The following is a 14,384-nucleotide window of genomic DNA, read 5'->3' on the forward strand; positions in this document are numbered from 1 at the left end:
AAAAAAAAAAATTGCCTCTGCGCATAGCATTGATTCAACGAATCGATGACTAATTTAATCGCCAACTATTTTTATTTAATCGATTAGTTGTTGCAGCATATATATATCGGGCGGGCTGTATTGAGACTCTTAACGTATGCGTATGCATGTGTGTGTGTATATATGTGTGTGTGTGTGTGTGTGTATATATATATATATATATATATATATATATATATATAGGGACAAGCGGTAGAAAATGGATGGATGGATATGTATATGTATGTATACATGTATATTTTTTGAGTTTTTCCTTGCTCGGATGTGTGTTTTGATCAGTGGATGCCGTGAAGCCTTTTGAGAAATTTGTGATTAAGGGCTATGTAAATAAAATTGTATTGATTGATTAAAAGACATTATAAGCTAACATAGAGAAGTGTAAAACATGAACATAACATCAGGAGCTTGTAGAATAACTCCTAAACCATGGGACTAATAATGTGCATTCCAGTTATTAGCGTCATTATTATCAAATCGATTATAAAAAATGTATAAATATTTGATGACAGTAACACTTGTGTTTATACATGTTATATTGTTAATACAATAATTAGTAATCAGTTTACTATCAATATGTTTTTTTTATTTTTGTACTATTATAATGTTGTTATATTATTTCCGACAGTAATAAATGACACACAGAAATCTCTGAGTAATGTCTGTATGATTTTTCTTTTTAAATGTTTGTTGTGAAATTAATCAGCATAATAAACGAGATACTCTTGAAATCACACTTATTACTCACACTATGATCAAACACTCAAAGTCAATAATTGTTTGATTCATTTATCCCTACTCACAAGAGCATTTGACAACGCTGGGAAGGAAAAACTCCCTCTAAGGAAGAGACCTTGAGAATAACTCCGATGACGCAAATATAGCATAATAATGCTGCCTGGAAAAGTCATTTCCCCAAACACTGAAACTGATGTGACGCTCTTCATCTTTTGGCCACAAATGGTAATGGGTTAGGGTTAAATAACTGTACTACTTTTCAGACTCGCTGTAATAAGAAACTGGACATACACTATATTGCCAAAAGTATTTGGCCACCTGCCTTGACTCACATATGAACATGAAGTGCCATCCCATTCCTAACCTATAGGGTTCAATATGATGTCGGTCCACCTTTTGCAGCTATTACAGCTTCAACTCTTCTGGGAAGGCTGTCCACAAGGTTGCAATGTGTGTTTATATGAATTTTCGACCATTCTTCCAAAAGCGCATTGGTGAGGTCACACACTGATGTTGGTGGAGAAGGCCTGGCTCTCAGTCTCCGTTCTAATTCATTCCAAAGGTGTTCTATCGGGTTCAGGTCAGGACTCTGTGCAGACCAGTCAAGTTCATCCACACCAGACTCTGTTATCCATGACTTTATGGTCCTTGCTTTGTGCCCTGGTGCACAGTCATGTTAGAAGAGGAAGGGGCCCGCTCCAAACTGTTCCCACAATGTTGGGAGCATGGAATTGTCCAAAATGTTTTGGTATCCTGGAGCATTCAAAGTTCCTTTCACGGGAACTAAGAAGCCAAGCCCAACTCCTGAAAAAAAAAACACACCATAATTCCTCCTCCACCAAATTTCACACTCGGCACAATGCAGTCCGAAATTTACTGTTCTCCTGGCAACCTCCAAACCCAGACTGGTCCATCAGATTGCCAGATGGAAAAGTGTGATTCATCACTCCAGAGAACGCTTTGCATTGGACTTGGTGATGTATGGCTTAGATGCAGCTGCTCGGCCATGGAAACCCAATCCACGAAGCTCTCTGCGTACTGTACGTGGGCTAATTGGAAGGTCACATGAAGTTTGGAGCTCTGTAGCAACTGACTGTGCAGAAAGTCTTTGCACTATGCTGACCCCTCTGTCAGTTTACGTGGCCTACCACTTCGTGGCTGAGTTGCTGTTGTTCCCAAACTCTTCCATTTTCTTATAATAAAGCCGACAGTTGACTTTGGATTATTTAGAAGCGAGGACATTTCACGACTGGATTCGTTGCACAAGTGGCATCCTATGACAGTTCTGTGCTGGAAATCACTGAAAGCGGTCCATTCTTTCACAAATGTTTGTAGAAACAGTCTCCATGCCTAAGTGCTTGATTTTATACACTTGTAGCCAGCTGAATAGTGCATCCCATGTTGCCTTAGTTCAGTTCTTCTCAAACAGTGGACCGGGGGCCGTGGGCCTGATTGCAGGGAGGGTGCGTGTGACCTCGGGAAACATGCTTTTTCAGAGTCATGTAGAATCATGCTTCAAATCCTGCTTGGAAAAGCTGTGCACCACAAAACGTGCTCATTGTAGTCATTAATCCTGACTTTCTCATTAAAAAAAAAAAATGTTTCATTGTTTTTTGTTTTGTAGGTTTAAGTGTTTTATGTATTGTGCTCCTGAGTTAATGTTAAAGTTAGAGTTAAAGTCCCAACTTTAGTCACACACACACACACACACACACACACACACACACACACACACACACACACACACACACACACACACACACACACACACACACACTAGGTGTGGTAAAATTATCCTCTACATTTGACCCATCCCCTTGTTCACTACTGAGCAATTTGAATGTATTATTATTTTTTTTGAGTTTATTTTATTTTATTTTTCACTATCAAATGGTGTAAGTCAGTCAACAAAATGTTTAAAGGGGAACATTATCACAATTTCAGAAGGGTTAAAACCATTAAAAATCAGTTCCCAGTGGCTTATTTTATTTACTTTGAGAGTGCAGACAGCCCATTTCAGGCGCGCTAAGAACGCATACCTGCCAACTTTTGAAGTCAGAAAAACCTAGTAGCCAGGGTCCAGGACAAAGTCCTGGTGGGGGGTCCCCCCGACGCAAAATGATTATTAGCATTCAGACAGGTTAAAATGTTGCTAAAACCATCACTGTTTGGGCGACGAAAAACGTTGAAAGTTTTCCACTTGTATCGCTAGCAACGGCATTAGACTTGTGTTTTTTTGTCCCAACGTGGTCTTTTACATCGCTAATTCCTCCGTGTCCGATCGAAAAATCTTGTCTGCACAAGGTGCAATTCGCGTAGTTTTCACCCTTTTTGGAACGGATAATTATTCCCGGATAGGCTTTTGAATATTCTTCACGGAATGACTGCAGTTTTCTTTTCGGTTTAAGACTCGTTTGCGATTTTTCTCCGGCTGATTCCATGATCGTTCGCTCGTTTGGAAACAATGGCAACTGTATGGCGTCACATTAGTGCCAAAAATCCGAGCGCATAAAAACTGTTATCGCGCGCTGATTCTCCACTTCGTGCGCGCGCGCGACACCATTTTGCGCGCGCGCGACGCCTTTCTGCGTGCGCGACGCCTTTCTGCGCGCGCGCGACGCTTTTCTGCGCTCTCTCTGTGTACTCCTGGCATCTCTCCTCGCGCTGTCATGTTTCCTTTTGGCACTTTGGGGGCGGGTATGCTTAGACGGCCCCTTCTTTCTGATTGGCTGTGAGCATTTTTCATATGACCAATCATTCTCCAGTGTAGCAACATTGTAGCCATCTTACCTCGGACATCTAGCCTCAATCATTACATTGATGTCAATGGTGCATGTACTAATTAAATTACCATAACTTGCTCGATTTTCGACCAATTTACAAACGGTTTGCCTTGTTACAAATCTTATTACATGTAGATATGACATAGGATGCTGTACCTGTTGAAATTACCTCTTTCGCTTTAAAAAAAAGAAAGACTTAATTGTGCAACATAGTTGTGTAGGGTCAGTGTTAGTCAGTTCTCTGATTATTTTAAACTGTTTCAGAATACATTATTAAAAGCTATTTTTAACATTTTAAAAACAAAATTCAAAGATTATTTCATTAATTTTATGGCTGAATCAAAAGAAATTCCATAAATTAGAAAACAAATGTTCAAGAAGAAGTGAAAATATAAAATAATGTTATGGTTGGATGTTATTGCTGGTGGACCAGTTCTGGCTGAAAGATGTGATTATGGTGTTTGTTGTCTTATTATTTATTTGGGTCACATTTTGTATTACCCTGTATTGTGTTTATGTGGTATGAAATAACCTTCATCAGCGCGCAACATTTTTTTATCCACTTCTTCCTCCGTAAATCTTGATACATATTGACGATGACCCGCCCTGCTATACTTCTGATTGGCTCTGAGCATTTTTCAGCGTTTTTCGCCTGACCAATCAGAAAGGAGGGGCCGTCTAAGCATACCCGCCCCCAAAGTGCCAAAAAGAAACATGACAGCGCGAGGAGAGATGCCAGGAGTACACAGACAGCGCAAAAAGGCACCGCGCGCGCGCTAAAAGGCACCACGCGCGCGCACGAAGTGGAGAATCAGCGCGCGATAACAGTTTTTATGCGCTCGGATTTTTGGCACTAATGTGACGCCATACAACTGGTGCCTCGTGCTTGGCAGCGGTGCTATAAATAGCCTCGCGCATGGCATTTGGAATGGCTCGATAGGAAGTTACGGGAAGCAGTGTCGATTGTCATTGTTGTTCTGCGATTTCGTGAATAAAACTTTTTAAAAAATATATTTTTTTAATGAATGAAAAACCATATTTTTTTATCACTGCAACCGTAGGTTGATGAAAACCGTACTAATTACGGGAAAACCGGAGCAGTTGGCAGGTATGAGAACGTATATTTTTCCATGATTTCAGCACTCAGGTTAACCATACCTAAATAGACACAAAATACTGCATTACACAAGACTACCCAAATGTACTCGAATGATTGAAAAAAATAAATGTTTTTCAGCTAAATTATTGGTAAACACAGTTTATGTATAATAATTTACGTAAAACCGCGAGTAATGAATAAAGTTTTCATCAATTAATATATTCTGTAGACATACCCTCATCCGCTCTCTTTTCCTGAAATCTGATCTGTCCAGTTTTGGAGTTGATGTCAGCATCTGCTTTGAGTGTCGCAGGATATCCACACATTCTTGCCATCTCTGTCGTAGCATAGCTTTCGTCGGTAAAGTGTGCGGAACAAACGACTGACCATTTCGTCGGCTTTCCCCACAGCCTCGTATTTTGAACAAATTTCGTCCAATTTCTTGCCACTTTCGCATCTTTGGGCCACTGGTGCAACTTGAATCCGTCCCTGTTCGTGTTGTTACACCCTCCGACAACACACCGACGAAAGTGAGAAAATGGCGGATTGCTTCCCGAAGTGACGTCACGTTGTGAATAATAGAAAGCCGTTTAATTCGCCAAAATTCACCCATTTAGAGTTCGGAAATCGGTTAAAAAATGTATGGTCTTTTTTTCTGCAACATCAAGGTATATATTGACGCTTACATAGGTCTGGTGATAATGTTCCCCTTTAAGTTCATTTATATTTCTTTCTTTCTTCTTTTTTTGCTTTCTATAATCTAAATAATCATGCAATGTTGTACAAAGGTTGACTTATAACAATTTTATAGACAAATTAACCATTTATAGTCGCGGTGAAGAGTGTGTGAAAAGTGCTTCTTAAAAAAATTAAGAAGCACTTTTTCAATGGTTCAACACGCAATTACCGTGTTTTCCGGGCTATAGAACGTACTAATATTTAAGCCGCACCTACTAAATTTAAAAAAACTTTTTACGTATGCAAGCCGCACCAAACTATAAGCCGCAGAAATATACTAGTACGTAAGATTTTGAAAATGTTTCTTTACATACCATAATTGTTTTCAAATGGTGCCTGTCACACGGCAGTAAAAAGGCTGATGAAACAAAACATAAGTCATCGTCATGGACCCACCAGCTGCGGAAGCTAGCTCTCCAATCAGCTAAACCGACTCAATAATTCCACGTCGACGTTTTAGTGAATTTACAAAACTGAAACAATGCAAAAAGCATGCCATTGTAAGTTAATACTAACTCTTGTAAACGTGTTAGCATATTCGCTAATGTTAACGACCCTAGCTTGAATACGTTACTATAGCACGTACAAATATGCATCACACATGGGACGGTTTAGTACCGTATTTTTCGGACTATAAGTCGCAGTTTTTTTCATAGTTTGGCCGGGGGTGCGACTTATACTCAGGAGCGACTTATGTGTGAAATTATTAACACATTACCATAAAATATCAAATAATATTATTTAGCTCATTCACGTAAGAGACTAGACGTATAAGATTTCATGGGATTTAGCGATTAGGAGTGACAGATTGTTTGGTAAACGTATAGCATGTTCTATATGTTATAGTTATTTGAATGACTCTTACCATAATATGTTACGTTAACATACCAGGCACGTTCTCACTTGGTTATTTATGCCTCATATAACGTACACTTATTCAGCCTGTTGTTTGCTATTCTTTATTTATTTTAAATTGCCTTTCAAATGTTTAATCTTGGTGTTGGATTTTATCAAATAAATTTCCCCCAAAAATGCGACTTATACTCCAGTGCGACTTATATATGTTTTTTTCCGTCTTTATTTTTTTAAGTCTCGTCTTAAGACCCACTTTTATTCTTTGGCTTTTAACACTACGTGAGTTGTGTTGTCCTCTGTGTTTTGTTTTGTTTTATAAATTTTGATTTCTATTTATTGTTTTAATTGGTTTTACCCTTTAAAATCGTTTTTAATCATATTTATTTTATATTGTTTTTATATTGTTTTTATATTTATTTATTTTCTGTTTTAATTCAGTCATTGGTGGAGCTAAGGATAATATTTTAATATTGTTTTTAATATTGTTGTGCAGCACTTTGGAGACATTTTTGTTGTTTAAATATGCTATATAAATAAAGTGGATTGGATTGGATTATACATTTTCGGCCGGTGCGATTTATACTCCGAAAAATACGGTAAGTATGAATTTTTTTAGTTATATTGTAAAACTTACAAACATTGCTTGGAGTGATGAATGAAGAATCCTTTTGAGCAGAAACCCTATGGACAAATATACTTCCGGCACAGAACCGGAAGTACGTTGTCAACCCGCAGCACTTGGAGTAAGATGGCGCCATAGCACTAACAACACACCTTTTCAGTGTCTGTCAATGTAATATGAAAACTATTGTTGAAAACAAAACACTATGGCCGTTAGTGAAGAAACAAAAACAATAAATTAGCCGCACCATTTTATAAGCCGCAGGGTTCAAGCGTAGAAAGAAAGTAGTGGCTTATAGTCCGGTGTATCTGTTTATTAACAATGAATTATTCACAGAGTAATAAGTTAGCGATATGATATATATATTTTTCTATTCAAAACATGAACACAAAAGCATGCAATAAAAAAAAATTAAAAAAAAGTGTCTGTGTCAAAGCTGTCTTATGAAATAAAGGTTTAGTGCTCTGGGAGGTATCACCTATTTCATAGCAGAGAGAAAGGTAATCAATGTCAGCTCATTAAAAAGAGAGATGTAATAAGGGGAGTAAAAATAACTACAATCTTTTTAATGGCTTTTGTTCCCTGTACTGTAAAAAAAAAAAAAAATCCTATTTAACAGTAATGATTTGAATTAGCCTTCATTACGCCCAGGCCCTATGGGCATGCTTCAGCGCCTATGAGTTATTCATGGTCCTGGCACCAGCTGACAGAAATAAAGCTTTGCAGGCTTTCTGGAGGTGTCGCAAGTAATGCAATCCCAGAATGCTGCCAAAGAAAAAAACAACTTTTCTCTTCTATGGTGTCGGAGTATTTTGTATTTATTAGGCCCTGTCGTGGAGGATAATTTATAACATGAGCGATACCAGGAACATTATCAATAATCGGCATTTTCGACTCCATTTGTAGCCGTAAGTCAGGCGGAAATGTCCGACTGTTATGTGGCAATAGGACCTACAATATAGGAGACATAAATACTGCACAGAAGAGCAGAAACCAAACATGATCCTTGTCGCTCTTCTGCAGGGCAATTATAGATTTATTTTTAAGATACTTTACTTCTAATAATAATAATAATAATATATTTTATTTGTAAAAAGCATTTTACATTGAGTAAACAACCTCAAAGTGCTACAGTGTATTAAAAAAAAAAAGTAAAATTAAATAAAAATAAAAACTAGAACAGCCTAATAGCTAGAACTAGTATGTATATATCTAAAAAAAAAAAGGCTTCTTTTTTTAAAAAAAAAAGGGTTTTTTAGCCTTTTTTAAAAGCATCCACAGTCTGTGGTACCCTCAGGTGGTCAGGGAGAGCGTTCCACAGACAGGGAGCGGCGCAGCAGAAAGCCCGGTCTCCCATTGTTCGTAGCTTTGTCCTCGGAGGTTGGAGGAGGTTAGCCTGTCCGGAGCGGAGGTGTCGTGTGGAGGTTTTGGGGGTGAGTAGTTCTTTGACGTAGAGGGGGGCATTTCCATGGAGGCACTGGTGGGTTAGTAGGGAGACTTTGTATTCCATCCTGAGTGGAACAGGAAGCCAGTGAAGGGATTTGAGAGTTGGTGTGATGTGGTCATATTTCCGCACTCTCACCAGGATCCTAGCAGCACTATTCTGTATGTATTGCAGCTTCTGGATGTTCTTGCTGGGGATCCCGACAAGAAGTTATGTGAATTAATTACTTTTTTTTGGTACACCAAGTTACAAATTAGTCTCTGTCTAATTTTGTAAAGACCGCGCTTTTGACAACTGCTGTACCCTGAGCTCCAGACTAGGGATCGACGGATTGTCGGCGCAGATATTTGGCATTTTGATGTACCGTATTTTCCGATTAGCGGGTCTAGTCAGGTCTAGTTTCATACAAAAGGCGCACCGGATTATAGGGCGCATCAAAGGGGTCATATTATTCATTTATTTTTCTATATTTCTTGTGGTCTACATAACATGTAATGGTGGTTCTTTGGTCAAAATGATGATGTTTTACAGATCATCTTCAAGCCACTTTCTGACAGTCGCTTCAAGATGTTCTGCTTTATGGGCGGTCTTATTTACGTGGTTCACCTTCGGCAGCGTCTTCTCCCCGTCATTTTTGTTGTAGCGGTGTAGCGTGCAAGGACGGGTGTGGAAGAAGTGTCAAAAGACGGAGCGAACTGTTTTAATGACATTCACACTTTACTTCAATCAATAATGGAGCAGCATCTCCTCATCCGTGGCTCACTAGTGCAACAACAACGCCCGAAATGTTACCCGTGAAAAACCGTCCGACCGGAAGTCTCTAATAACTAAAGTTCCTTGGGTGAATAATGTAAACTCACTACACCGGTATGTTTTAGCGCTTTCATGGCGAGTTTACTGACAGATAAAAGTAAGAACTTTACACTACTTTATATTAGAAATGGCAACAGCAAAGGATGAATGTCCCTTAACAAGAAGATAGAGAAAAAGAAGAATCTTATAGACTACGAAGGCTGACACACGCAAATTTTCAGGACTTATGCAGTCCGCAAATACACATCAGCAGATACCAAAAGGTAAGAAAAGTTGCTTTTGCATAATATTACAAAACAAAACAGCAGATAATATGTCTTACCTTATCCACACACCATGATAATACTATGTTGAAGCACAGTACAATCCATCAAGCGGTGCGGCTTCATAGCTTACCAAATTCGTACTAAAACATTGAGCGGGCAACCCAGGTATCGAATCATGGTACTGTTGGATTTTACATGAATTGATGCCCGGTAGGACCGGCGGGATTCGGTCAGGGCCAAAAAAGTACTGGATTCGGTACCCGTCCCTCGTCTTCTTACCGATCTGGCTCTTTCTCGCCATTCTTCCCGATCTTCCATTAGCGCTTTCACATATTCAGCTTCACAGTTGACATGTGCAATTTGCTGAATGTTGGTCGTCCTCGGTCTTGGTGTCCATAGCAGTTCCTCACCTACCAGTTCTTCCTCGTTTCAAGCAAAGGCCAGCGAATCTCAAGCGTTATTGTTTGATTTTTTTGTTGATAGAGCTGGCAAACTAGCGATGCTAAAATGTAACCAAAGTCAATTACGAAGTTCCATCCATCCATCCATCTTCTTCCGCTTATCCGAGGTCGGCTCGCGGGGGCAGCAGCCTAAGCAGGGAAGCCCAGACTTCCCTCTCCCCAGCCACTTCGTCCAGCTCCTCCCGGGGGATCCCGAGGCGTTCCCAGGCCAGCCGGGAGACATAGTCTTCCCAACGTGTCCTGGGTCTTCCCCGTGGCCTCCTACCGGTCGGACGTGCCCTAAACACCTCCCGAGGGAGGCGATCGGGTGGCATTCTGACCAGATATCCGAACCACCTCATCTGGCTCCTCTCCATGTGGAGGAGCAGCAGCTTTACTTTGAGCTCCCCCCGGATGACAGAGCTTCTCACCCTGGGACGGCGTGGCGCAGTGGAAGAATGGCCGTGCGCAACCCGAGGGTCCCTGGTTCAATCCCCACCTAGTACCAACCTCGTCATGTCCGTTGTGTCCTGAGCAAGACACTTCACCCTTGCTCCTGATGGGTGCTGGTTAGCGCCTTGCATGGCAGCTCCCTCCATCAATGTGTGAATGTGTGTGTGAATGGGTAAATGTGGAAGTAGTGTCAAAGCGCTTTGAGTACCTTGAAGGTAGAAAAGCGCTATACAAGTACAACCCATTTATCATTTATTTATCATTACCCTATCTCTAAGGGAGAGCCCCGCCACCCGGCGGAGGGAACTCATTTCGGCCGCTTGTACCCGTGATCTTGTCCTTTCGGTCATAACCCAAAGCTCATGACCATAGGTGAAGATGGGAACGTAGATCGACCGGTAAATTGAGAGCTTTGCCTTCCGGCTCAGCTCCTTCTTCACCATAACGGATCGATACAGCGTCCGCATTACTGAAGATGCCGCACCGATCCGCCTGTCGATCTCACGATCCACTCTTCCCTCACTCGTGAACAAGACTCAGAGGTACTTGAACTCCTCCACTTGGGGCAGGGTCTCCTCCCCAACCCGGAGATGGCACTCCACCCTTTTCCGGGCGAGAACCATGGACTCTGACTTGGAGGTGCTGATTCTCATCCCAGTCGCTTCACACTCGGCTGCGAACCGATCCAGCCGAGAGCTGAAGATCCTGGCCAGATGAAGCCATCAGGACCACATCATCTGCAAAAAGCAGAGACCTAATCCTGCAGCCACCAAACCGGATCCCCTCAACGCCTTGACTGCGCCTAGAGATTCTGTCCATAAAAGTTATGAACAGAATCGGTGACAAAGGGCAGCCTTGGATTACGAACAATTACGAAGTTAATTACGAAGTTAAAATACAAAATCACAGAGTTCAGTACAAAAAACCGTGGTGTTTGGTGCCTTGCTCAGTTCCTCAGGAAGCAGACGTTCCTATAGTTCCACATGTAAACCGTCTGAACTGAGCTACCACTGCCCAAAAGATTGCCTGACAGCAGGATTTCAACCTGCACAGGTGACACTAATAGATTTCTAGTCTGCCTATTAACCAGTCTGTCAGGTTCAAACACTGATGACATCTATTAAACAAGAAAGAATTAAACAGAGACAGAATTCAATTTGGACTCAATTGAGGAGAAAGGTGTCGACTTGTAACCTCTTACAGCTCTGGCGAAAGATTGTACTCCTCCTTCTTTATTTTACTTTCTCCGACTGCTGCTTTCAGAGGGAAGTGGGTCATAAACAGCGTTGCCTTTGGTTACAGAACAGTTCAAAAGAAAAGGTCGTAAACGAGTTCAAAAAGAGGTTCGTAAAACAGTTCAAAAAGACGTTCGTATAACAGTTGAAAAAGGAAGTCGCCTGGAAGGGATTCTGGTCCTGCTTCCTCTTCGCCTTTGTAGCTCCTGGGTCAGACAATATCTTTCTGTTTGATTATAATACATGAAAGACACCGGAACACCTTCATCTTGCTTCCCCCCTACACAGTGGAGTTTTACGAGCCTTACTCTTGGTAGGTTCAAAGACAGCTTTTGTCTTTTTACCGGTCACTCAATGTAACACAAAAGTTTTTGTGATAACTTAGAAACAATTATTCTAACACAGTCAGCCATGGAAACTGATGGGCTTCAGATTTGACCGCCTTCCTGGTGTGAGCTTGCCTGCGTAAAGTCGACTGGCCTCTGGATTATCTCGTCTTACTCTAAATCCTATTACATCTCCACCGTATCACTTACTCCCAATCTTGGATAGATTCAACTTGTTGGCACACTCGCCAATTATACTTACAGTTGGGAAGTGACTCATATGGCCCATTCCTGGGTGGATGTCCCGTGAGAGGAAGAGTGGGGGGGTTAATCATTTTGCAATGCAGTCTGCTGAAAATGATGGAAAGCGCCACTATATAGCAATTGATGCTTTGCTCAAACTTGGAATTGCCACAAAACACATCTAAAGATATTCAACACTTTACCGCCTTCTGGCGGCTAAAGTAGATAGTGCAGCCCACCAATTTGTCACATTTCATGTGTCAGGTAACCCGCAACAAATGGGGCCATGTGAGTCCCCTTCCTGCTGTGCATGTTCTCAGTAGTCCTGTAGTCGCAATTATGCTTAGCGATTGATAACCAACATTATTTAGTTTGAATGTTCAGTTAATTAACAACTGTGTAGTGTTTTAGTTCTCCTATTTTAGTGTCTTTTTCTCTTTTTTTGGTATTTTCCTGTAGCAGTTTCATGTCCTTTGAGCGCTATTTCCCGCATCAACTTTGTTTTAGCAATCGAAAATATTTCGGTTGTTTTTCATCATTCTTTGTGGGGACATTGTTGATTGTCATGTCATGTTCGGATGTACATTGTGGACGCCCTCTTTGCTCCACAGTAAGTCTTTGCTGTCGTCCAGCATTCTGTTTTTGTTTACTTAGTAGCCAGTTCAGTTTTAGTTTTGTTCTGCATAGTCTTCCCTAAGTTTCAATGCCTTTTCTTAGATGCACTCACCTCTTGTTTATTTTTCCTTTAAGCATTAGACACCTTTTTACCTGCACACTGCCTCCCGCTGTTTCCGACATCTACAAAGCAATTAAATACCTGCTGCCACCTACTGATATGGAAGAGTATTACATAGTTACTCTGCCGAGCTCTAGACAGCACCGACACTCAACAACAACACATCATTTGCAGACTATAATTACTGGTTTGCAAAAAATATTTTTAACCCAAATATGTGAAATTAGATCATCTCCCACGGCACACCAGACTGTATCTCACGGCACGCGGCACAGTGGTTGAAAAACACTGATGTAGACCACAAGGAAATGTTTTCAATTTAGAAAAAAATCATAATATGACCCCTTTAATGCACCTTTTGTATGACAAAAGACCTGAATAGACCCGCTCATCGGCAGTGCGCCTTATAACCCGGTGCGGCCTATGGTCCAGAAAATACGGTAGTTTTTAGAAGAGATTCCAAAGGATGATTAGTTATTCCAATCACTCAATGTAAATATTTATTTCATGTTGTATTTATATTACATGTATAATTTCAAAATTTTAACCATCCATCCATCCATTTTCTACCGCTTATTCCCTTTGGGGTCGTGGGGGGCGCTGGAGCCTATCTCAGCTACAATCAGGCGGAAGGCAGGGTACACCCTGGAAAAGTCGCCACCTCATCAAATTTTAACCAATGGCTTTGAAATGTCCACTGTTGGACTATGTCAGGGGTCGGCAACCCGCGGCTCCGGAGCCGCATGCGGCTCTTTGATCACTCTGATGCGGCTCAGCTGCATACCCGTGAGACTTCCGGATTTCAGTGCCTCTCGCAGAAAACTCCCGGGATTAATATTCTCCGATTTTCACCCTTACAATAATAATAAGGGCGTGCCATGATGGTACAGCATTTAGCGCCCTCTACAATCTGTATAAACAGCGTGCCAGCCCAGCCCCTTGTTATAGAGTATGCATCTTCTGCTTGCACACGTAAGTGACAGCAAGGCATACTTGGTCAACAGCCACACAGGTTACACTAACGGTGGCCATATAAAACAACTTTAACACTCTTACTAATAATGCGCCACACTTTGAACCAAAACCAAACAAGAATGACAAACACATTTCGGGAGAACATCTGCACCTTAACACAACATAAATACAACAGAACAAATACCCAGAATCCCATGCAGCCCTGACTCTTCCGGGCTACATTATACACCCCTGCTACCACCAAACCCCGCCCCCACCCCAACCTTGCTCCCTCACACTGCATGGGATTCTGGGTATTTGTTCTGTTGTGTTTATGTTGTGTTACGGTGCAGATGTTCTCCCGAAATGTGTTTGTCATTCTTGTTTGGTGTGGGTTCACAGTGTGGCGCATTATTAGTAAGAGTGTTAAAGTTTTTATATACCGCCACCGTCAGTGTAACCTGTGTGGTTGTTGAGCAAGTATGCCTTGCTGTCACTTACGTGAGCAAGCAGAAGCCCCATACAACGTGTGGCTGGGCCGGCACGCTGGTTGTAGTGGGCGCTAAATGCTGTATCATCACGGCACGTTCAAGAGAACAGTTG

At 41.3% G+C, this 14,384-nt stretch overlaps 1 protein-coding gene across 1 annotated transcript in view; it reads left to right on the forward strand.

Annotated features, from left to right (window-relative positions):
• Positions 1–14,384, forward strand: part of prkcaa (protein kinase C, alpha, a) — a 407,487-nt gene that overhangs the window by 121,465 nt on the left and 271,638 nt on the right. The gene's annotated exons all lie outside the window — the stretch shown is intronic.

The sequence above is a fragment of the Nerophis lumbriciformis genome, linkage group LG27 (assembly GCF_033978685.3).
Source record: "Nerophis lumbriciformis linkage group LG27, RoL_Nlum_v2.1, whole genome shotgun sequence".
Lineage (NCBI taxonomy): Eukaryota > Metazoa > Chordata > Actinopteri > Syngnathiformes > Syngnathidae > Nerophis > Nerophis lumbriciformis.